Source organism: Sturnus vulgaris, chromosome 1, assembly GCF_052056855.1.
Source record: "Sturnus vulgaris isolate bStuVul1 chromosome 1, bStuVul1.hap1, whole genome shotgun sequence".
Classification (NCBI taxonomy): domain Eukaryota; kingdom Metazoa; phylum Chordata; class Aves; order Passeriformes; family Sturnidae; genus Sturnus; species Sturnus vulgaris.
The window spans coordinates 127,378,428-127,402,842 of NC_142243.1; the positions used below are offsets into that span (position 1 = coordinate 127,378,428).

Consider the following 24,415-nt stretch of genomic DNA (forward strand, 5'->3'; position numbering starts at 1 on the left):
GTCAAGAGACCAGCTTTGAGAAAGCCTCTGTATTGTCTACTCTTAGAAAATTACTTTATTAAGATAACATTATAAAAGAAAGGATCTGATTGTACAAGAACTGTGTTTCCAGTATATATCTCAGTCTTAAAATATATCAGAGGAGAAAGTAACACAAAATGGGCTCTTATGGGACAGTTGGTGCAAATGTCCCAGCCAAATGCCAGATCGAAATTTTTTTTTTCCTTTTCTTTTTACTTTCATTCTTTTGGTAGAACCAATAAGATATGATAGTGGGTTTTGTCTTTCCTAAAATACTGAAGATACACTGCATTTCTGAGCTGCTCATATTTCTGTGATTGTAAAGTGATTCCAGGGTATCTCTGCTCTTCTTCCCTGGTTGAACCAAGTATAAAACATGAACTATGAGGAAGAGCTGCAGTAGAAGAATTTCCATGTCAGGCTGGGGTGTAGTTCTCTCTCACAGAATTTGGTTTATTTTCTAACCTTTATTAAAATGAATTTAAAAATCGGCTACATTTTCTGTTCTTTGGTTTTACAGGACTCATGGGGAATTTAACTTGCCTTTATGGCAACTGTCTGGTCTCTGTTCTGTATGCCTTTCTGCATTCATGTCCCAATGATTGATTAGATGTGATCGTCAAATAGGTCTAATGCCAACATGCATTCTTAGTTTCTCTTATTCTGACTGCTTCTTTTTGTCACATTTTTTATTCTAGCGACTGTTCCAAAAGATCAAAGGTAGATTGAAGTTATCTTGGCAGCTATTAGCTAGCCCATGAAATGTGCTGCAGCTTTAATGAGATCATATAGATCTTAATATATCCATATAATTATATATATTATATAATATATATATTTGCTAACTATTCACTCATTTGCCTTCTACCTCCTACAGTATTTCCACTCACACATATGGTGAGCACATAACTTTGGTGAAATGATCTCACCACCTGTTGTTTTAAAATAGCACAGATGCTTATTAATGGTCCTTCCATGATACTGTTTATAGTACATGTGAAACCTCACTTAAAATACTGTGGATCATGTTGGTAAAAGATATTATTACTTCAGCAGCAGCCTTAAATTGATTCCTGTTCAGCATCTTGACTTGTCGGTCGTTAGTAGGTAGGAGAGAGGTAAATTCCCCAGAAGAGTCAAAGCTGTGATGCTCATCAAGTGAGCAGTCATTGAGTCCTTCACAAGGTGTGCTGTGGAAATACCTGCTGCCTTTTGGATAACTAGTTAACCCCAAGAGCTGCAAAAATCATGAGCACACAGATTATCTACACTCCTAAATCTTATGCTCAGCTGAAGTGAATTCCTTCAGGCTTGGTGGCAAACCCAGAGGCTAACCCAGTCTTGCCCTTGATTATTTTAGGAGTGTTTTGGCCAGCCCTGCTACTTCCACCTGGTTATCAAAGCAAAATTTCACCTATTTCATTTAGTAGCAAGTGGCTATCACGGCAAAGCACACACAAATTTGCATTAACAATATAACTAACAATACAAGTAACACTACAAATCACAAATAACAATATAACTACAAGGATAGGTAAACAAATGAGAAAGTTTTTCTAGGCTTGTGTTGGACAGACATATGACATTTAAACTTAATGCATTAACTAAAGTTACTTAAGTATTTTAAGTTGGCTAATTGGCAAATCTGCACCAGTAATAGTAAACAAAGCAAAGAAGCAAAAGCATAACATAAAATTTAAAAAACCCATATTTCCTTTAAATCATCTATCCGCATGTAGATCAAAATTGTTAATGATTGTTTATGATGTTGTGATTGTTAAGGGTCACTTTGCTGAGATATAAATTTGGAAGTACAATCAGGCTAAACAGACTCAGCTGCTTTCAACCTTCCCAAGGTGCTAGCTTGAGGCACAGAAAGTTCTTGATGCCTGTATGATGCTAGTGAATTCCAAGACAACACTATTATACACTGAAAAAAAATATATAACAAAGAAAGGAACAAAAGATGTTTCATTCAAGTTTAGCAAAAACTCCTCATAAATAATAGTGTGAGTAGCTCTGGATTTTTTGTGATTTTTTTAAAATGAAACATATATGAAAACTTTTTTCCTATGGTACATAACAGATGGCATCGATTTGGTTTAGTATTGCTAATAAATTAAAGAAATAGTTGTTCATGCTAGAACAGTGACTGTCAGATGCCAGTTCCAATTCTATAGGATGGGCAAAACCTCTTCTTGTTCAGTAAAAATACTGTGGCGTATTACAATGTAGCTTGTGAGAATGTAAGTCTGCTATTAAAATAAAATGGCTGGCAAAATTCCAGTAAAGGATGCTTAGAGAAGTAATGAGTAAATTAGGTGGAGTAATCATCTTTTGGTACAGTCTCCCAGTGTTTGGTGCTCAGCATTGATGAGGAGTTCCGTGGGCCTAAAGCAATGTTTGCACTATTACGTTTAATTGCAGGAGACATCATGTCCTCACTGCATGTGTTTGGTTGATCTGTTTTCTGTTCACAGTATCCTTTGGCATGATTCAGAGCATGTGGAGTGTAAGGAAGAAAGTCTCTTTGTTTTCCCTTAAAATTTGTTGCCTAATGGTTTAATTGGGAGCCTTTTTAATTGACATGATGTGAGTAATGTTAAAAATTGTTTCCTTTTCAGTTTCTCACGAGTCAAGATTTTCTGTCACATTATTTTTTCTCAAGAACAGAGCTGTCTTCATGTATGTAATCTTTTTGTACATATGGACTCTATTTCATATTTGATTTATTATTTGACACTATTTTTATACTTCCTGAATTTTTTTTTCTGACGTGCAAGATTTAGAAACTCAATTTAGTAGTACAGTAATTTCATATTAATGTCTCATTTCTTTCCCATTTTTTCACTATGCATATTTTTTCCAGTTACTAATTACGTTTCATTTGATCTCTTGTGTCCCTATGAGGTTCCTTTTCATTGTAGGATCAATACAATAATATGTTTGCATGCCATTAAGGTATTAGTGCCATTAGCAGGAGACCTAAAAGTTGATAGTTGGATATCAAAAATGCATTTTAAATGTAGGAAAGAACTAACTGTAGTGTGTAGCCTTACAGAGAAATTCAGTCATAAACCCTTTCATTGTTTAATGTTACTCTTGTTTTAAAACAGTTGGGTGATGGCAGCTTTACTGAGTTGGGCTGATGTTCTTGAGCTCAGGCATGGGAAACAGAAAATAAGTGAATAGGTTTTATTAATACATATAAGAATTGGAGCACGTGAAAATAATTCAGACTCTAAAAGGCAGGCAAAATGTGAAACACTTTATGTAAAAAAACTCCAAAACAAACCACACAAAACCAAAAATAGACTGCTGCATTTTAAGTAACTGTTATTTGGAAGGTCTCATGGAGTCAAAGCGTGATAAGAGATGTGAATGGAGTCTGCATAAATATAGAAGCTGTATGACTTGGGAAAGAGACATAACTTATCAAAATGATTACAGCATGCCTTTACAGCCTAAGGGAACTAAATTTTTTTGTCAGGGAAATAAGCTCATTTTATCATATATTTGTTTATATACTAGCTAATAATGTTTACAAACAACAAAACCTCTTCCAAGCAAAATATTTTCCCTGAATAGGGAGTTCCCTTAAGTTATTCTGAATAGCTTTAGGCTTTATGGAACACTTTTCCTCCTCTCCTCTTCCCTACCCCCCTTTTCCTATGTGTTTATTTGCCTGCAGGGACTACAGGTGTTGATTTATTGAATGGCAGCGTTAATGTTATATGAAATAGGAATTGTATTGATGCTAGTGTCATTCACCTTAAGTGACAATATGCAAAAATAATGCCACCACTGCTACGTGTCCTTTTAAAATCTAATTTTTCTCTCTATACCTGGTGTGGTATTACTTGAGTCTGACTGGGGCAATGGCAATATTCTCTTCAGTTTTACAAAAGCAAAATCCCTGCTACATGATGAAAAACAGGTGCAAAGCCTTCAGTCATCCCCAACTCGTGCACAAAGCATCTCCAGAAGAGATAAAGATTGAATGGGTATTTATAGAAGATGAACATGATAGGCTGCACCCGGAGGAACACAGATACTGTATAAGAAATTTAAGCATGTAATATCACTTCCTCGCTGATACTTTAGTATTCGTTACATGTTCATGTAACAGTAGGCTTTTAATATTAGCTAATAATAGGGAATGACTTCATTAGCATTTAAGGAAGGAATTGAAAGTGTTTTGCATGGTATAATTCATTAGCTAATTGTCACTCTAGAAGACACTTTTCAACTGTACACTCTGCACACTTAGGGAATTGCTGTACAGACCAAAGAGCCAGAAGAAATATTTTTATCTTCTCTTTCTCAAATACTGGAGAAATGTATTATTTATGTGGCCCCTTTCATCATGGAAGATCTCAAAATGCTTTTCAGCACTTCCATTTTCATTGACAATATTTGGAAATAAGGGATGAAAGCTATTATTTAAATGTTGTTTTCCCACAGTTGTATAGCCAATAAGGCGGCAGATCAGGGAGTTACTTATGCAAGTCTCCAGAAAAAGGTACTGATTTTTGATGACTGCTGCAACACACTGAACCGTGCTGTTTCCTTCCAGGCAGAAAATTCTCTTTTCTTTCACTTTTGTGCCTCATAGAAGCAATTTTTGAAGGCCATTCATCCGTTACAGACTGCTGCTCTGCTTGTTAAGCAGTGTTTCTTGTGCAAATATATTTTGTGCAAGTTTTCTAGGTCTTCCAAGTCCACTCTTTGTTTGCATTTCTGTTCCTCCATCCCCCTCTAGTATTCTTGGTCTGGCTAAGGCAGGGACTGGTACATTTTGCAAGTATATTTTTCTACTGATTTTTTTTGTGTAAAATTTTTGAGTTTAAAGTTGTGTCCCTCTTAGTAGCACCATATTTCTTAACCACTGTCTTAAACGTTTATTTGGAGACTACCAGTTTGTGTACCTTAAACAACTGATGTGATTTCTTAAGCCAACGACAAGGCAAAGTAAAAAGAAAATTTTAGCAGTGTTCTAGGTCAGTGTCCAAATGAATGCCCATCTTCCACTGGTGGTATGATGCTTTAATTTCCTACTGCAGTAGGAGAAAAAAAAAGTGCCAAAAACATCCCAAGTTTCCTCTGCTTTCCAGAATGTGTAATCTGAACATTGTGTATTTTTTGAGTCTAAGGCAGCGCCTGAGCACTACATTATGGCGTCCAAGCATGTTTCTGACTAGTGAGCTCTTCTATCCAGCTCCTCTTGAGAGGAGCAGTTGCAGTGTCTCTGTGTTTAGCAGTGATTCATTACACTCGCAGGGCTGCTCTTCAGTGTCATCTTTCATAATTCTATTCTTGTATGAATTTTGGTGGCAAGTATGGAGTTTCTGAGTTGGGGTGGAGGTTTCTTTTGTATAGAATGGCTATCAGAGGATTTTTGCTATAAGTTAAACAATGTCTCTGAATTCTACTGAGAGCTTAGGACCGTTTCATACATGACTGTTAAACTATTGCTGGGGATTTTTGTGCATTTTTGATTTATGTCAGCTTGTTCTGCCAAACAAGGCAAAACTTGTTCTTGGAATTGTTGTGGGTTAGATGCCATTTCCCAGTAGGTATTTTGAATGTTGTTTAGAAAATGAATTCTCCTTTTAGAAGCCTCTTAGTTTACTTGACCCTCCTTTGATGTGGCTGCTCTTGAAGCAGGCCAGATTTTTAGCTAATTTGTCTGGCTTTTCTCTGTTCCAACCGCCAAAAACAATGGAAGCTTTCTATGCATCCTGTGATACCTGTCTTTCAGCTAATGTTGTTTCTTTGGCATTCTTCTTGAACACTTAATCATATCTGCCATTTGTTCTGTTGAAGAAATTTCACCTTCCCATCCCCCTTTCTGAAGTATTCCTACTCTGCTCGTAGAGCAGTAATTGCAGTAAAGCATTCTGCTTTATCTCTATTTTTGAGCATATTTGAAAACCTTGTTAAGGAAAGCAGAAATATCTTGGAGTATCATGGTTTTCATAGTAACATGTGTAGATACTTTCAGTAGTTTTGCTTTCTACATGTAGGGTTTTTTGTGAGTGATGGGAAAATCCAAGATAAGTCATAATTTAGCACCATAAATTTCTGGATTATCGCTATATAGTGCTAATTTATAATGTAATTAACATTCTGATAACCATGGCCAAAATACTAGACTTTTATTTTGTCACCAAGACTCCTCTGTGGTAAAAGATCCTTTTGTAAGTAAGGACATAGATGTAGACAGCTTGGAAAACTGTTAGTTTGGAAAATTATTAATAGGAGTTAAATGTACCAGAAGAATGGGAGGGTGGCTCTAGTGCATGTCCTTCTGGATAAGTCAAAAACATAAGATCTAAAAACTTAAATGTATACACATAGTAATGTTGATGTGTCAGTTGTTGGTCCAGTGGCTGACTTAGATTTTTCTCTTCTTCCATATGAAGTGCCATCTCAGTGGAAGTAACAACCATGAGCCCAATATGATTGAAGGAGTAGTTCCTTTTACAAAGATTAGTCATAAATTTGAGTAACCCAAAGTAAAGGTAGCCGTGGTCTCTGCTCTGAACTTCTCCTCTCCTTTTATCTTTTCTGCATGTATATGTATTTGGGTATTACTTAGGTGCTTGTATCTTACAGTTTGGGTTTAAAGACCTCTTACAAGCAAAGGAACAAAGGCTTCTGTGTTTGGTTTTCTTACAGGTTTCTACTATTCTCCCCAACTAGCCAGCTCACTGAAAGCCAAAATCTTATATTTGGCTTGAAGGTTGTTTATATCTAACCCAGCTGATGTATCACTAAAGGAAAAAGTATTCAGAGAAGCATGAAAAGATTCAGTTGGATTAAATAGCAAAGCATAAGGGCTTATTCCATGCAGGAGGAGCCTTTGAAAGCTAAAAGCAAGCTAAAGAAAGAGACATTAATTGTGGGAAGTTAATGTAGAATGGGAATCAGAAAAGATGATTTTTCAAATCCTTTCAGCTACTGAAAGCATTGAATCAGGGTCTTAGGTTTACGAGTGATCAAGTATAAAGAGAGATAGAAAAGAAGCCTATTAGGGATAAAGTAAAATTGTTGAAGTGGCTGTAATGTACATGCTCACAATCAGCTGAGTGTAAAGAGTGTAAAGCTCTTGTCTCCTACCCTTGAGGATGGTTTTAGACACATTTGACCAGAATTGTTGGTTATTTAAAGTGGCATGAATGACATCTGAGAGTGAGCCAGAGTTGAAGTCAGTATCCATGTGGTTCTATAAATAAAGAAGGTTGCATGCAAGGCCTTGCTGAATGATGGCTTGTCTGTTAGCTGAAAGGGCTAACTCTTACCAGTTGAATCCAACTTTTATTCCTTCAAGTGCTCAATTGTTCAAAACCTAACCAAAGCAGAACACTTGCTACTTTCTTTTTGTATTTCTCCTTCCCTATTTACTGATTGCTTCCAGAGCTTCACGTCAAACTTGATGAAAACATAATTCTTGCTTTTGTAGTCATTTGCTTGATTTCACTCGGGAAATCTGCACACAACTATATCTGACAATAACCACTTACACCTGAAGGATCCTTTGTCGTTCTCTGAAAATCCTGTTGTCTCTGAAGACCAGAGGAATAAACAAAGACTGGAATAAGCTCTAAAATGCCAACTGAGTGCCTCATCATGTGCACCTGGGTAATTCACAGCACACTTACTTGGACTGTGCACATGTGCATGTCCTTTCCATGGAAACTGGAATGAAGGTGCAGAGAATGGGAATGCCTAGGTCTCATCCTGACATTTAATTATGACAAATCTGCAAAGTGATCATGAAATATGCAACTTTATTGTTTGGTCTCATGGACATTTTGCTGCTTTTTCTACAGGTACAGTTGGGTTTTGTTTGGTTTTTTTTTTTTTTTATTTCTTATAATTTTAAAAATCACAAAAGCTAGTCTGCTACTTCAAATACTTGAATTACTGAGTAATACTTCATACCATTCACTTTCTGCAGTAGGATCTATCAGAAAGTATGGTTTAGCCCTCATTTTCTGATGAAAATACCTGTTTTGGCAAGTAGTTTCCATTTCCACAATTGCTTGGAAGAGGATGTACTTGATGCTTTCCCATCTATCTGAAGCTGAATAAAAAGTAAATACTTAGAGTTGTAAGACTTATCTCAACATGCAAACTTTCTGCCAGGTGCTTTGAGGGAGCTAAAATTGTGTTCCTTCAAGTAACCCATTTCAAAGAAAAAGTAGTTAACCAAATTGTTATTTGTAGTTTTCACTACTCAAAGTGTCTTTTTGAAAAGATACTTCACCTAATAACTGAAATGATTTTGACTCCTTCCTCCAGCTTCCTGGGAGAAGACAAAAAAATGAGAGGTTTTATATTCAAGGGAGATTTTTCTACAAGCCTTTTATGACGTCCACTTATTTCTATGGAACTTTCGTGGTATTCTTCTCATCTTCAGATGGCATCTGTCACGAATTTTCTAGTCTTTTTCTCCTACTATGTGTATATAAGCTACCAAAAAAGAGTGGAATTTATTTGTCCCACATTGTTGGATAAATTTGCTTTAAAAAACCCAACAGTGTCACTCAAATTTTAATTAAACTGTTCACCATTTCTTCTTCCATGCTTATATACTCTTCACTTAAATTTTTTCGGAATAGCAAGGAAATTACAGAAGTCAAAAGAAAGCTAATCTAAGATCTTCTACAAAAAAAAAAGGTGCATATAATGACTTAGTTACCAAGGTCTGTTGATCTGATAAATCCCAGGCAAAACAGTAGAAAAAGCAAAGCTGTAAGCGTGAAGTATATTGAAGGGCAGGATTATAATTAATGCTAATCACTGGTGGTTAATGAAAAAAAGAACCCGTCAAAGAGACCCTGACAGGCTGGCTTTACATATTTTGGAGGTTACAATAAATACACTATTAAGCCTATCTTACTCAATGAAAACAGAAGTTGATGTCATTTCCCCTATGCCAGGCAGGCACGGTGGCAGTTTCAGGACTGTCCAGCATTCAGATGTGTTCTGTTCATACCTATGACCTACCCACTGCAGATTTATTTGTACCTATCCTATATGTGTGATAACTTCCCAAAAAGTACTTCATGCTGCTGTTTAGATCACTACTGGCCCAGACTGTAAGCAGCTCCTTCTGTGTCCACTGTGAAAAGATTCCTAAAAGATGGAGTTAAGAGTCTTGCTTCCTCAGAAAATACCAATGACTATCTATTTGAAGGCAAATGTCTGTTTTTCCCTTTTTTGCTCTGTCTCTGCAATGATTTGAAGTCTTTGTGAGTGTTCCCTTACCTTTCTGTTTCTTCTTGACTACCACCCCCTCCCTCACCTGCCCCACCAAGAAATAAAAGCAAGAGGGAAGTTTTTCCTAGAGCAGAAAGTAGAAAGAGAATTTAGAAGTGCTCAAAAGAGCTATGAACATCTGGAGAGCTACATGATGTCATACAGCTTCTGTTTTGTACCAGTTGGAAAGAATTGTTTTCCTGCTGATGACTTACCTTGACACAAATGTTTCTTTTGAAATAAAACTGTGAAACCAAAGAAATGCATACTAAGTTTACTTGTTCAAAGGTATTGGTACTCAGAATATATAAGTATAGCAAATCTCTCAACAGTATCTTAAAAATACCTCTTCATAAATCTCACTAAGAATGTTTGTTAGATGAATGCAAAGGCAGCACAAAGCAGATTAAGAGTTCTCTCGGACCATCTAAAAGACCTGCACAAGTAGTGCAGTTTTGTCTATTTACATGTAATGCATCTGTGATCCTGTTCATTGCAAATTTACTTATTAAATCCACTAAAATGATCCCTTTCTTGCTGTAAAACTGTCAAACTGTTGAAACACAGAAACCGGACATCTCTCTTTTTTTCCATATGACTCATCACTTTGTTTCCCTCATTTAAATGTTTTGCACCTCATTAATTTCTTGTCATTATTTTGTTTGTCTTAGTTCTTTCTACTTTGTTTGTACTGGACAATAAGAACTTTGTTTTATTTGTCTTCTTGCATTTTTAATTTTGGTACAGGCTGTTCTCTATTACAGCTCCTTGTTCCATCTACAACAGGGTAAGATTCTTCCAGACATCAGCATATTGCCCAAAAAATCAAGGGAGTGGTTTAATGTCCCACTGTCTTCGCTACTCCTCTTGTAGGAGATAAAATGAAATTTTGACTGCTGTGAAAACAGAAGACTGCCAGCTGTGCCTTATGCATGTTGTCTGGTAGCATGAAGAGAACCTCTTGTATCTGTTGTACTCAGAGTATGCTGGCTGGGTCTTTCAAATCACTTTTTGAAATTGGCATACGAAACACAAGATGAAGAAATGCAAAGAAAAAACTCACCAATTATAATGAACAAGATCTTTCAAGGAGTTTCTGAGAAGCAGCTAAAAAAAACAAAAACAAAAAAAACCGCTAAAAAAATCCAAACACCAAATAAAAAGTCCCCAAGCCCTCCCAGTTCAGAAAATACATATTTTGCAGTGCTGTGGCCAGAACACCATATGAGGATTACTTTTGCAGAATCCTTTGTTTTCAGCCTCTAGCAGTTCCAGATCACTCTATGTTTGTATTCTTCCCCTTTCTTGTTTTCTCTCTAAGAGCAAATATGAAGGTCATCTCTGGATTCAGTCCATATGTCTGAGTGACATCTCTGCAAAACTGCATAATTAAGTCATTTTTTCCAGATGCTGTTAACAGATACAATTTCTTACCAGTTTTTTTTTTTAATTTTACTACTTCAAAACTTCTTTTAAAAAGAAAACCTTCTTTCAATGCCTGCTTGCCCGTTGTGTTCCAAAGGCTCACTTGTGGGCCAGTTTATAAAGGAGGTCATCCTGCCTCTTGTACTATGCTATTGAGCATATAGGTATAGTACATATGTAAGAGTTTATTAGATAGAATATGTATATATATTTAAAACAAAATGCATAACAGCTTTTAAGCTATCATCAAGCTGAAGGCCAGAGAATATGTGTTCATGCAAGTTTAGGAGTTAAGTATGCAAATCCTCATCTTCTCTTGAGAAATTACATATTTTTGACTGCATTGGTAGAATCTGATGAGAATTCAGCCAGTGAAAATTCTCCAGTAAAGTTGATTAAGGCTGGTATCCTGAGAACACTCTGCATTAATTTTGTATCAGATTATACTTCTACTTTCTGCAACCTTAATTAATCAAATCTTAATGGTTAGTCAATCTGTAACACAGTTTGGGGCTTGAAAATATCTAGGGGTATGTTCCTAATTGAATACTGTTATGTGGGAGGGGAGGGATAGGTGGATATTGGTCCCCTTTTCTAAAGGGGAAATAGATTCTGAGCAGAAGGCAGAGAGAGACAAAAAGGGCAGCTGGTCCTTCAGGACAAGAATGGTAGCAGAATGGAGGCAGTGAAGTAATTAAAAGGTCGTTCTCCACATGAGAAAGTGGTTTTTACTGTGCCTAATTACACAGACAGTAATTTAAAGCATGCTGTCTTGTTTCACAGTTGGATCTTTCAGAGCCTGGTTCATGCAGGCAGCCTCCTGGAGTCTCAGGCCTGTAAGCAGAAACCCAGGTAGTCTTTGCATGAGACCACAAGCTGAGAGGACAGGTTTCTTGTGAAGAGTTAGAACTCTCATCCTTTGTGGATTAACGTTGTAGTTTAATCCTTTGTAGATTAATGGTCTGTAATGTTGCCGTTTGCATTGTACCAGGGTACAGAGGAGCATCAACCTCAGTGTAAACCTGGGCTCCGGCAAGCAGAAAGCTAAAATCTGGCTTTGCAAACACTGCGCAGATGTGTAAACAGAAAATATTTAGTTACTTGTACTATATGTCAGGAATGAGCAAGCCTAGAGCAGGCTGTACTAATGAGAGGGAATCATCTTGCTAAGACACAGTTGTGTGTCTAAGTTGAGGGCTGACTTTCACCTATGACACAGTGATAACTTTTAAGGCTCGCTAATCATGGATTAACCAATGTTCCTGAACCCTTCACTTCTCCAGTGCTTTTAATAGACTCTTGAGCCAAGAAAATACCTGGGAACTACATACAGCCTTTGGGAAACTGAATTCAAGACTAATCTTTCCTATTTTACTTAAAAGCAGTAAGTATCTAGGACTGCTGGCCAGACTCTTTGTATCTGCATACCTTTGTATTTGTCTCACCTAAGATTTGATAACTGGGACACTGTGATCTTGAACGTGCTAAGAGGCACCAGTGTGTCATCACGGTCATTTGGACAGCTGCTACAACAGGGATATATTGACATGCCTGCTCAAGTGTAGTGGAGGCTACAGAAAACATGAGGCTGGAGCATGTGATGTACAAGCAGGGACTGTGAGAACTGGGTTTGTCCAGCATGAAAAGGACACTGCAAGATGTGACAGCACTACCCAAGGAGGCATTGTGGAGGTGTTATAGACTTTTCTTAGAGTTCTGCAACAAAAAGATAAGTGGCAATGGAGAAGTTTCAATAAGAAAAATTGCAGCTACGTGGAAGGAAAACCTTTCACTTAAAAAAATGGTTTAGCACTGGTACAGCTTAGCAAAGTGCCTGGGGAACCTCCAGCCTTGGAGATACTCAAAATTCTTCTCAAGTCCCTCAGCAACCAGACTGAAGTTTGAGGTTAGCCTGCCTAACTTCAAGTGGTTGTTGGATTTGATGGCCTCCACATATCCCTTCTAAAGCTTTTCTGTGATTCAAAGAGTGGTGGCTTACGAAGTGTGCCCATACAGACCTACCAGTCCTGACTCAGGGTCTGAATTTAACTCAAAAACCTGTGTGGAGGTAGGGAAGAAGTGAATCTCACTGCTCATATTCCACATAATAGCTTTATTCTAAGGAAGGAGAAGACTTGAAATGCAGACCATCCTCAATCTCAAGGAATCCATGGACAGAGCCATCAGTATAAAAGGTGTGTTGAAACTGGTTTGTCAGTTACAAGCACAACTGTTTTTCTTGTGGTCCTGTGCCTTTTTGCAGATGAGGATGCCTAACTCTGTAGTCTTATTTTTTGTGTGCTGTGATTTGTGGGCTGAAGACCAGGAAACCTCCACTTCTGGATCGTGCTCCTTAGATTAAGCACATTGATTTTAATGGTCTCTGGAGTAAAATACATGAGCAGTTCTGGAAGTCCTCTTAGCTTTTGTTGCTACACTTAAGGCAAGCTTTTCCTTCACACAGGAATAAGCTGATCTAAGATCATGCAAGAGACAATGCTTTGGTTGCACCTGGGAGTATCCAAATGCAGCAGAGCAATGCTCAAGTGCCAAGATGAAATGGGTCTCAAAGTGCTATGTGCAGAAGAGACTGATGGCAAGCTGCTTTGCTCCTCAACCTGCAAGATGTGACCAGTCTTTTTTGTGAAGAGATGACTTCTGTTTTCCATATGCTACCACATGTGAAGTTCTTACTAACACAATGAGATATGAACAAAATAAGCAATTCCATATTTAGGTATTAATGACTTTGTCATTGGTTAATGTACCTTACTCTGTTGCAGAAAAATACAGATATGAGACAACAGGCCTTGCAAACTAAATTTATCCTTCTATAAAATCCACCCACGTAGAAGATATTCAAGAAAAGCTCCATCACATGCTGAAATCTGTGAAACATAAAAGAATTCTGGGAAGCAAATTAAATTAATAACAGTATATCGTTCATAATGTACTGGGAGGGAATGACACAAGAAACCACAGAAATCCATTAAAAAGTGTAGAATGTCAAGACTCTTTGGGATTTTTTTGTATTTTGGTTTTTGGTTCATTTTAAATTTTTAATTGTGAGTATTGTCAACATTCTTCTAGGAGACCCTGTAGCTTCTTCTTCTGAAGTGTATTCGCTTTAAACAGTTGCCAAAATCTTTCTGTACAGACATGTTAAGGAAAGCTAGTAAAAAGTATTCATTCTGGATAGAGAAAACACTACTTTTCTGATTCTCAGAGAGAAAAGTGTATTTGGTAGTAATGTTGCTAGTGGCATAACATGAAATAATCACTTTGTATAGAGCACAGTTTTTTTTATTTATTCATGCTGCATTATTATAGCTTATATTTTTTTTTTTTCGTATACGTAGTTCTTGCTTTCTTATAATAAAACTCTTGCTAAATTCTGTCCAGATCTATTTGGTGTTAACCTGATCAGCACAGTATATCCAGTCTTCTTCAAACAGAAATAACTTTGTGACAAAGCATATTTCTGGCTATGTGTGTTTTAAGAAAAAAAGATACTCAGCCTTATAATGGCATAATAAGGGTAATTTTCTTAATGAAGCATGTGAGCTGACTTGAACTACTTATTCTTCTAGATGTACCTCATCACAATTTGTTTCTAAAAACCTTCTGATCTAGTATCAGGATGGTTCTGTCTCTGGACCTCCTCTGCTCTATTACTGTTGTTTTAGAGTGCCCGAGATTAGTAGGAAGAATGCAGAAAAAATAATATAGTTTGAAGCTGAACAGAGCAAAAATTACCTGAGTCTCGTATGGTTTTGCTTTAAAAGACTTGATTTTTCCTGTTGTAACATCTAAAAGACATGATGCTGTGCTGCTTCATTAAAACTTCATGCAGTAACATTAGAGCTCAGTGGAATCTTTGATTACCTGCTTAATAATCAGACTAAACCAGTTTGCCTTTGTTGGCAGTGTAATCATAATCTATATTTAATCAAATTACAGGTGGTGGTTTGTTTTGTTTAGCTTATATGGGTTATTTTTTCTTCAAGTTGTCATTTAAGCAGAAAGTTAACTGAAATTGTTCCAACTAAACTTCATTGGGTAAGAAGCATTTGTTTGGTCTTTTATGTGATGAGTGGAAGAGGTGTGCTGGTGTTTCATGGAATTATGGAGGGTTGGTTTGATTTTAAATAATAAATAACCCTCCTTTCTGCTTATATTCCTAGAGTGACTATGGTGAATGCCTTTTCCTGTTCTACTGTTGTTATTATGAGGATTCTGTAGCACTTAATTTATTCTTGTCTTCATATAATATCCTTTTTTTTTTTGTCAGACTTGGAGAATGTGCATGTTTACATATTCTCAGCAGTCCAATTGTATCTTTTTTAAGAAAAGGAAAAAAAAATCGTTTAGTATTTTTTTAGGGGTAATTTTGATTAAGTTTGATATTATTTTCTGTTGAACCCATTGGCTTTTGAAGTCCCTTAGAATAGAATCCTGAAGTAGGCCAAACAAGAGGAGAACTTGTGAAAAATAGCTTTAATGAACTTAAGAATCATCATGTTATGTATATATGTATACATATATATATATGATATAAATGTATATATATACATATATATATCATGTGATAGATGTAGCGTTTCAGGTAATAACCAAATTTGACTTTTCAGATTAGTTTGCTTCATTTGGCGTATGAGTCAAATGGCTAAAAGACTTGTAGTGATTCCCAAAAAAAATCTTGTCACATGTAGATCACTGCTGTCTGGTTATAAATGTGTTAATCCTGTAATGACATCATGAAAAATAGCTCTGTGGAAAGGAGGGGACACATGTCAAGACATGTGGATTCAGCAGTGCTTCGCACAGGAATGTAGCACCCAGAGTTTGAGAGTCTTCATCCAAAAGTCACCTCTGGGGAAATAGTTTTCTATTGCAGCTAGCCTTCCAGATTCTTGATTTTTTTTTTTTTCCTTTCAGTGCTTTTCATGTTTAAATTTTTATATTTCATAATTCATAGCATAAGCGTTTTTAAATTTAATTGATTTTAATATTTGAGTGCTAAAGTTTGAATAATCCTCACAGGGGGTTGAGCAATAAAAGTGGCAAAATACAAAAGGGAGAAAGTATTGCTTGGTTCTGAAAGTAGTATTTTAAAGATATTACCCACAAAGGGTTAACAAGCAACTTACTGGGGGTGGTAGAAGCATTTTGTGAAGATTTAAAACAGACTTTGAGGCTGAGCATGGTACAGTTAAGATGTATCTTATCAGAATGTTATTTCATTCAGACTGCTGAAAAGCTTTTCTGAACTGAAGATACACCGCCTTTCCATTTTAAGCTTGGCTCTGAATTCTTGGAGTCTGATGAAAACAAATATGGAATGTTATCTGTTGTGCAAATATCAGTGCTATTTGTTGGAAAATACTGGCGGTGTTTCTACTGGATCATGAGGATCCTGTAGGTATGTAGTAGCAATGGGAAATTTTTTTAAAGTGGAGGGTAGAAAAAATAATTCTTGGTGGTTGAGATAGCAAATTTCAAATGTATTGCACTAAAAGTTAAATTTTCTTTATCTAAAGGTTACCTGTGGAGTACATGTTTAGTGAAGCTTTTAATCCTGTTGTAAATAGGCAGGTTAGAAAATATAGGCATTAATTCGTTTGGAGAAGAAAAAAGAATGTCTGCCTTCTCTCTCCTGCCCCCTATATTTCTCTGCTTTTTTTTTTTTACAGTCTGGATATGCTTCTGACTGAGCTGAAATCTAAGTGAGGCTTTTTTCATCAACATTTGGTCTTGAAATTTGCATTTTGTCTTCAAATGTCATGGGTGATGTCCTACATTTCAACATTGCATTAAGTCAGATTTTAGAAGTGATAAAAGGGCTTGAATTTGCTAGTTTATTTCACTACTTAGCCCTAAATACTTTGACAAAGGTTAGTTCATACTAATTTCTGAAGCATAAAGTTCTTTATAGTATTTCATGTTGGTCACCTGAAACTGAGAATATGCGTCTCTATATACTCCAATTATTCACCCTAACTTGGTACACGGGCAGGTGGTGTCTTTGTACCTATTGTTCTTTTGGAATGTTTACCTTATGAACAAGCTAATCAATGCTTAGAGTAGAACCAAAAACAAACATGTTACCTCTTGCATTCTTGGCGCTTCTGGCTCTTCTGAGAGGCATTTTTTCCATTGAATAATGTGTTGTGATCTTGAAAAATAACTTGTAATTTAGTTTCTATGCTTTCTTGGAAGTAGCCTTTAAGTTTGAAAAGCTGGTATATACTCCTCTTTTACCTTTCTTGGTACAGAAACCTAAAAATGTCGAAGATAATTTGTATTAATATTATTTAAAATAACAGAAAATATTCATTGTCCTCTCTAATGTAAAACAGGGCTCCAGTCTTTGGGAAAAACACATTGATTCTGGTGCTATAAAAGTCACAGCTACAGTGATCATGAGTACTGAGTTTTTCTTGGTGTGTGATGGTAGAAGCTGTGAGTAGAGAACAGTTCCTTACTGTCTATCTCTTGTGGTGTTAATGTGCTTATCCACATAGCCTTTGCTTGGAAAGAGGCTGCCTCCTATCAGCCTGAGATACCAGGGACGAGATCCTCACATGTTCGTGATTTCTAAGTCTTAAGTGAAGGAAAGTGGCAGAGGAGCAGTCTCAGTGGAGTTTAAGGAAGACACTGGAAAGCACAGTAAGTACTTATGGTCATTTATAGCCACTGAGTATCTCCTGACAGATATGAATTTTGTTGTTGGGTAAGTGTTGGTGAGGTGACTTTAGGGGCAGCCTGTGTAAGGAAAGGCCAGGGCTGCTCCATGCTGGACGTGGATCAAGTCAGCTTCATGGATTTACTGCAGGATACAGCTGAGCCCCTCAGCCAGGACAGTGGTGTCTCTGGGAAAACACATTTAAGCAAGGGAATAAAAAAACCCAAAACAAACAGGTAGAGGAGAAACAAATAAAGATAGTGAGACACAGCATAGGAAACACAAAGGTTGGAAGGAGGAGGAAGAAGTAGATGTGTTGCTCCAGGTGCTGGAGCACAGATCCCACTGCAGCCCCTGGAGGAGACCACAGTGAAGCAGGTATAGAATTATGTATTTGCCTGCCACAGTGTGCCACTCTACAGCTCCCTGATGTCTCCTGAAAGAACTCCAGCCCACGCTGGAGCCTGTGGGAACAGCCCATGGGAAGAGCCATGCTGGAGCAGGGGAAAAGCGCGAGGAAGAAGGAGCAGCAGAGAGGGGCACATTCCATTCCCCATCCCTTGGGCTGCTGCTGGGCGATGGGGAAGGGCTAGAGCAGAAACTACAGAGTAAAGCTGAGCCTTGGCAGAGCGGGGTGAGGAAGGGTAGGGGACTGGTGCGGAGGGAAGGTGTTGTTTTAACTTGTCGTTGTTTCTCACTATCCAAACCTGTTTTAATTGGCAGTAAGTTACGTTTCACCAAGTCGAGTCTGTTTTGCTAGTGCTGATAATTACTACAATATCTCCCTGTTTTTATCTAAACCCACGGGTTCTTTCACTCTTTCATCTTGCCATCACCTCCCTTGTCCCCCTGTTGAGGGGGAATGAGAGAGCAGGGTTAACATCAGCCAGAAGTGGTTCTTTAAACCAAATTATTTCACAAATAAATAGGCAAAGGTTTGGAATATAAGGCAGTTCTCTTGCAGCTTATGGGAAATCTACTAAGCTTACAGACTCCACTGCCAAATATGTCTAGATGGAAGTAGTTATGCAGATGGAATTAATATTTAGTGATACCCATCTCAGCAGGTATATATACATATATATATTTACAAAGGTAGATAAAATCATATTCAAAGTTATCTGACCCTGAACACTCAAACTGTGGCATAAAAACATTACTCGTTTCTACCAGTTTTCTCTGATGCTATAGTCCTTCATGTTTTTCTAGGTATAAAGGTGGACAGTTGTACTTGGAATGGGATAGAGGCTTACAGATAGCTGTCAACATCCCAAGATTTTTGCCAGGGGGAATAACAACTATAAAATAAGTCTCGTCTCTGTCAGGAGATACTTCAAATTTATTTTCTTCCTGCTCAGTCCGAGTCCATTTGGGTTTGTTTTCATGCTCTGCCCATATATCTTTTCATTGGCTCTCAATTACTTATATTATTCTCTTCATTGCTAAAGTTTAGCTTTTACTCAAACAAGGCAGTTCCTTAGTGACTGAGATGTGGGTTTTGTCACCTTTATATTTTTACCTTCTTCCTCTGAATTTATACCTGCAGCTTGCCTTTTATGAGGAATACAGTATCCAGGAATTCACATCTTTTGGTGATTCTTGCTCTTAAAAGGTTTATCCCTATGCCACGATTTAAGAATTGGAAGTCTTAAGAAGTATTCTGCCCACATATGCATTCTTACTGTAAGCAGACAGCTGGTACTTGCTTTCATTATCCACCAGCAGGTAGTAGAAAGGAGGAAATCTCCAATTTGCATGGCCCTGAAGCTCAAGTTAGGTATTCAAATACAGATGGATTTGTATAGTCTGACAGAATGAATTCCTCTCAGGAATTTTGTAAAGGTTTCTGTAGGTTCTCCTGTTTCTTCTTCTACCTGTGTCTTTCTGCTCATAACCAGAAAACAAGGCTTGCACTTTACTGTATTTTATTGAGTTTATGTATATGGTAGGAACTGTACATTCAGATTCTTCTCAGGCTTTTCTAATGTTTCTTAGTGGTCAGCAACTTCTGTGAAAGGGAGAGCTGCAAGGTAGATTTAAGAACTTGAGCTGCAGGAAATATGTGTTTGGTTGGATAATTTTTCTTGGCGTGAATATAAGATGTCTACTGTATGTGGTTTTTAATAGGCCATCTTTTAAAGTGATTTAGCAATTTGTCAGGGTTGGCTGAAATCAATGAGCTGTGTGAGAGTCAAAAAAATTCTGCTTTGTTTATGTGCTTCCATTACTGGCTTATAAATTGACCAAACTGACATTTTCTTTCTGTAGATGAAGAATTGGGACATTAGGCGAATATGAGTATTTGAACTTAAATTAAACTTGAAACTGGGGCAAAGAGAAATATTTGACCATCAGGTTCAAAGCTGTAGCAGTGATTTGAAGTAGCTGTGGTTTGCAAAACTTGTATGTTTTTGTGGTTGAGTATTGTGTTTGTCAGGGTACCTGGGTTTGCATCTAGAAATGCATCTTAAATCTGAGTGTCATGGACAGATTGTGTAATGCAGAACAATTGCTAACTAAATATTAATATATGGAAGCCAATTTTTTTGTTATTTTCAGTTTCCATCTAGTTTCAGTACATGGAACTTTGTCAGAGAAGTACTCTGTAGTGCATAGTTTTCAGTACATAGTGTACAAAATGATTCTAGGTGACAAAGGATTATTTAGGAGAGTTGTAGTTTGTTTTGCTTTTTCCTCTTTGTTTAATTAGATTCTTTTTTAAACATGGACATGCAAAAGAGATTGCTAAGGTTCCTATCTTCAAGCATATTGTGTCAAATATAAGGGACTTCTTTTGGCTATATTAGAAATTATTTGGCCTGTCTTTGAAATGCCCATAAATACTGCAATGTATAAAATAGAAACAGCACATAATAATAATGTATTTCACTGTTATAAAGAGTTCTTTATTAATGCTTTCTTCTCCTTCACCCGATTCTGGGTAATTTTTGGGGTTTCAAACTGATTATTTGCCACTAAGGAGATCCTTCCAAGTGCTGCTGCTCTTCAGGTGTCTTGATCTCTTTGCTTTTAAAACAATATCATTATAGATTTGAGTCTGAGCTGTACTACTTACGTGGTTTTAAAGAATAGAGCCTTGAAGTCTGGGAGAGTCCCACTCACTAAACCTTGCTGACTCATATTCTTGGATAGCTTGGCTATTATGCATGTATGTGGTTATGCATATGAATATGGAAAATTACCCCTTTAAGCCACCTCCTGCATTTGGTTTTGAGAAGCCTAGCACAGTCCACTCTGTTTAAGAAAAAGTCATCTTTAAAACTCAGGATCTTGCAAACAATATGAAATTGCTGCTCTCTTCCCCCTCTTCCTTTAAAAGACTGCAGGTGGACTTGCCTCTGCAGGGACCTTAATTTAAACCTTGCTCTTATTTTCTCTGGCTCTGACAAACATCTTTCACTTTACCACAATTCTGGACTGACAAACTGCTCTCTGTAGATGCAACTGCTGCTGAACATGCTAAGGTGAACAAGAGAGAAAAAAGAATAAGAGGTAAAATATTTCCTTTCATTAAAATATTCCGTATTGTTAGACCTCCTTCCTTTGATCCCTCAGCCAGGTGTATTGTAAGATGTTTGGCCCTCTGGAATTAATCAATGCTTTTTTAAGAGACTTGTATTTATATAGCTGTATGTATTTTTACAGAGATTAATTGACTTAAAATTCCCATATATGCCAGCTATAAGAAAACAAAACATATTTTTCCACTCTTGAAGCAGGAGCACTAGCAGGTTGTAACAAGAAAAAGGCTGTTGAATGCTGGAAAGATTGAAGGTTTCACGGGACAGTTTCTCACTTGCTTGATGATACCTCAGAAAGCAAATACAGATCCAGTTTGTGGCATCCATAGTTGTGATTTTAAAAATTTGGAACCTTGTCCCAAAGAATTCTAATATCAGCTTATTTGATAATGAATTGCAATAAAGAATATTTGCATATGTGTTCATTCTGTTCAGATGATTACATTTATAATATACTTTCTATAAAGAGGGTTCATTTTTCCTGAGTGTTGGGTGACATAGTCTAAATAGAGAACTTTTCCTTTGAATGAAATAGAGTGAAACAAAGAACAATTAAATATATTTTTTCTTCTGATAAATGTATGGCTCTCATACGCAGGAATAACATCTGGCAAAAATATAGAGGTATTTACCTCGCTGTGAAAATGCAGCAGGTATGTCTGGAATTTTGCAAGCAGTAATATTGTTTTTTTTAATCTTAAGTAGCTACCAATACTTCCCAGGTGACCACTATCTAACATTGTGGTAATATCAGTGGTCCATTATAAAGAATCTGTAAAGTATTCCTGCTGGAAACAAGTCTAAAAAAAGCACATTTGAGACAATTATTTCAGGAAGCCCTAAGTAGGCTATGCTGTTGCATAGCAACAGAGCCTGGCAGTCCTTAGTCTCTAAAGTAGTCAGTGTACACATGGGAACAGAATGCAAAATGATGGAAACCTTGAAAAATGTAAGGCTGAGATTAGGAGAAACTAAAGTGAGATGATATACAATAGAAAATGTGAATCTGTTTTGTGAGGTATAATGAATTGAACTGCTTTTAAGTTGAAAAAACTGAAATGCTGTTAGCCAAATTATTCGCTCTTTTTTTTGCAGCTTCTAGATAGTAATTAAAAGGCAGAATGTCTGATGGCTGAAAAAACTAATTCAAATGTAAAGTAGGTTTTAAATGCCTGCCACAGGACAAAAAAAAAGGATGGAAAAGGCAATTTGTTATTAACAAATCAAAAAGCCAACCAGATAAACCAGGAATGTGGAAGTCTTTGTGCCACAATACATTAAACAGTATTTTTAAAATTGCCTTTTCCATCTTTTTTTTTCTATTCCAGGCATTGAAAATATACTTCAGATGTCTCATGTTCACAGGTCTTCAGGCTAGCCCAGTGGTATTTATCTTTGCAAATACTGAAAATTGTGATGTCATTGGGTGTGTTTTTGGAAACTCCACACTTGCACGTGAAATGTGAGATCTTAACAGAAGCATATTATCCTATAGCAGTTTTATTTTTTGGGAGAAGTAATTGATTTTATTAAAAGCAAATAGGAACCAATGTTTAATATTTAGAAATACATGGTTGTGGTTGATCTTGCTCTCAAAAAAAGGCAAATCCTTTCCTTTCAGTACAGTGTTTGCCACTGCCCGAGAAGAAACAGTAATAAGCTCAAGCTCTTCTGTTGTGGATGCTGCAACACATACTTTCTTGATGAGTCATGACTGCATGATTTTGAAAGGTAATCACATGCAGTTGAGCTACTTCACTAGAAATTGCTGAAAAGATATGTAATACAACAAATGCTGCTTCTGTTTAGTAGTTTACATTGCCCTAAAGATTTGAGGGAAGTGCCTCGAAGTGAGGGGTAGAGCTGTGTGTTTTAATAATAAGGAAGAGTTTAACAGTTAAGACAACTTAACTGTAGAGCATTTAGATAGCTTGAATATTTGATAGCCAGACTATGCACTGTACTGAAACATTGAAGAATCCTAGCAAATAGATGTAGAAAAAGCCTTATGAAAATGCTGGTGCATCCTCCGGTTATAAATGCTAAGTTATAAATGCTGTCATGATACTGTTGTCTAGAAATTTTCTTTTTGCTGTTCTAGCTGCATCCTTCCCCTTTCAAAGGCTTTTGTTACCTGCAAATGGCTGTTGTAGATGCTGTAAACATATCAGTCAAATTGACAGAATGCAGGACATCACAAAATGCCAACTTTAGCTAACTTGGAATGGGAGCAACCCATTGCAATGGGGGAGCCAAGCCCTGCATTCAAATCAGTGGCCCTGTGTGAAGTCCATGAGTCAAGTTATTCTACTGTGAGCTTTTTGGTAGAGCAGCTGGAAGAGTCCACCACAATCTTCCTTTTTGTTTGCAAACTGGTTTCTCTAACTGAACTCTTGAATTATCAAAGGCAATTGCTGTTTCCTCCCTATCTCCATATTTTTTTTTTTTTTTTCCGTTCTGGTCTTGTTCTGCAGACAGACTACCCTTTCTGGATGGTACCTTCCCATCTGAAATCTGATTCTTCACATCCATATTGTTTTTATAATGCCATCATATTCCCCTAGCCCAGCACATGCATAGATAAATCCTGGCTAGTGCTAGTTAATATCTTCTTGCTAGCTATTCCTTTTACTGATATTTTAAAACAACGAAGAGCAAGTTCTTACCCTTTGCATAACAAAGCTGTATTTTGCATGACAAAGTGTTTTACCAGATTGGGCATAAGTTAATTTAGAAGACATGGGCTACATTTCTTGGCTTGTAACAAAGAGTGTGAATCTTCACGTTAGTTTCATAGTTTGCTGTTAGGAATTGCAACAGCTATAATGAATTACTTAGGAATGTTCAGCCATTCAAAGCTATAGTTCAGCTGAGTATTTGAGCCCTTATAAAGAAATGGAGGATGCCTTGTGCTATGGAGCTATTTTTTGGAAAACAGCTAGTTCCCATTTAAATGGGAAAGTGCAGCACAATGTACTGCATACAGTCTTTATGCCGCTTCTTATTTTTTTATTTTTTGGTTGTGTGCTTTTTGATTTTTGTTGTTTTGGGTTTTTTCTTTTTTTTTTTTTTTTTAATGAGAATGAAGGTTTTTTCTTTTGTTTGTTTGGGTTTTGTGTTTATTTTTTTGGGGGGAGAGGGATGTTGATGTTGTTTTGACCTCAAAAGCCTTAATACTAATAAAGTAATATCTAGCAAGATGTATAACTGCAAAGTAAAAAAAAAAAAAAAAAGATAGTGAGGGAAATAGATCTTACATGGATAAGCATTTTATGAATGCTGAATTTGAAAATTCAATGGACCAGAATCCTTTTAGGTCACTAGGGTTAGGATTCATAGAATCATGATACCAGCTTAGAAGGGGACTTCAAGGATCGTGTAGTCCAACCTCTCTTGGAAAAAGCCTCTCTAAAGGAGATGGCCCAGCACCCTATTCAGCTGAATCTTATAGGTGTCCAATACTGGGGAATCCACC

The 24,415-nt window shown here is 36.8% G+C and overlaps 1 protein-coding gene across 3 annotated transcripts in view; it reads left to right on the forward strand.

Moving 5' to 3' along the window:
- The window catches only part of PKIA (cAMP-dependent protein kinase inhibitor alpha), a 43,459-nt gene that overhangs the window by 3,541 nt on the left and 15,503 nt on the right, over positions 1-24,415 (forward strand). The window contains exons 1-2 of one of the 3 annotated variants that reach the window (XM_088176545.1): positions 20,676-20,911; positions 22,562-22,671. The exons of 1 other annotated variant lie outside the window; for it this stretch is intronic. The gene's annotated coding sequence lies outside the window, so the exon portion shown is untranslated. Of the gene's footprint in view, positions 1-20,645; positions 20,912-22,561; positions 22,672-24,415 lie in introns of those variants that run through there. One more of the 3 variants, XM_088176537.1, reaches the window with a different exon arrangement.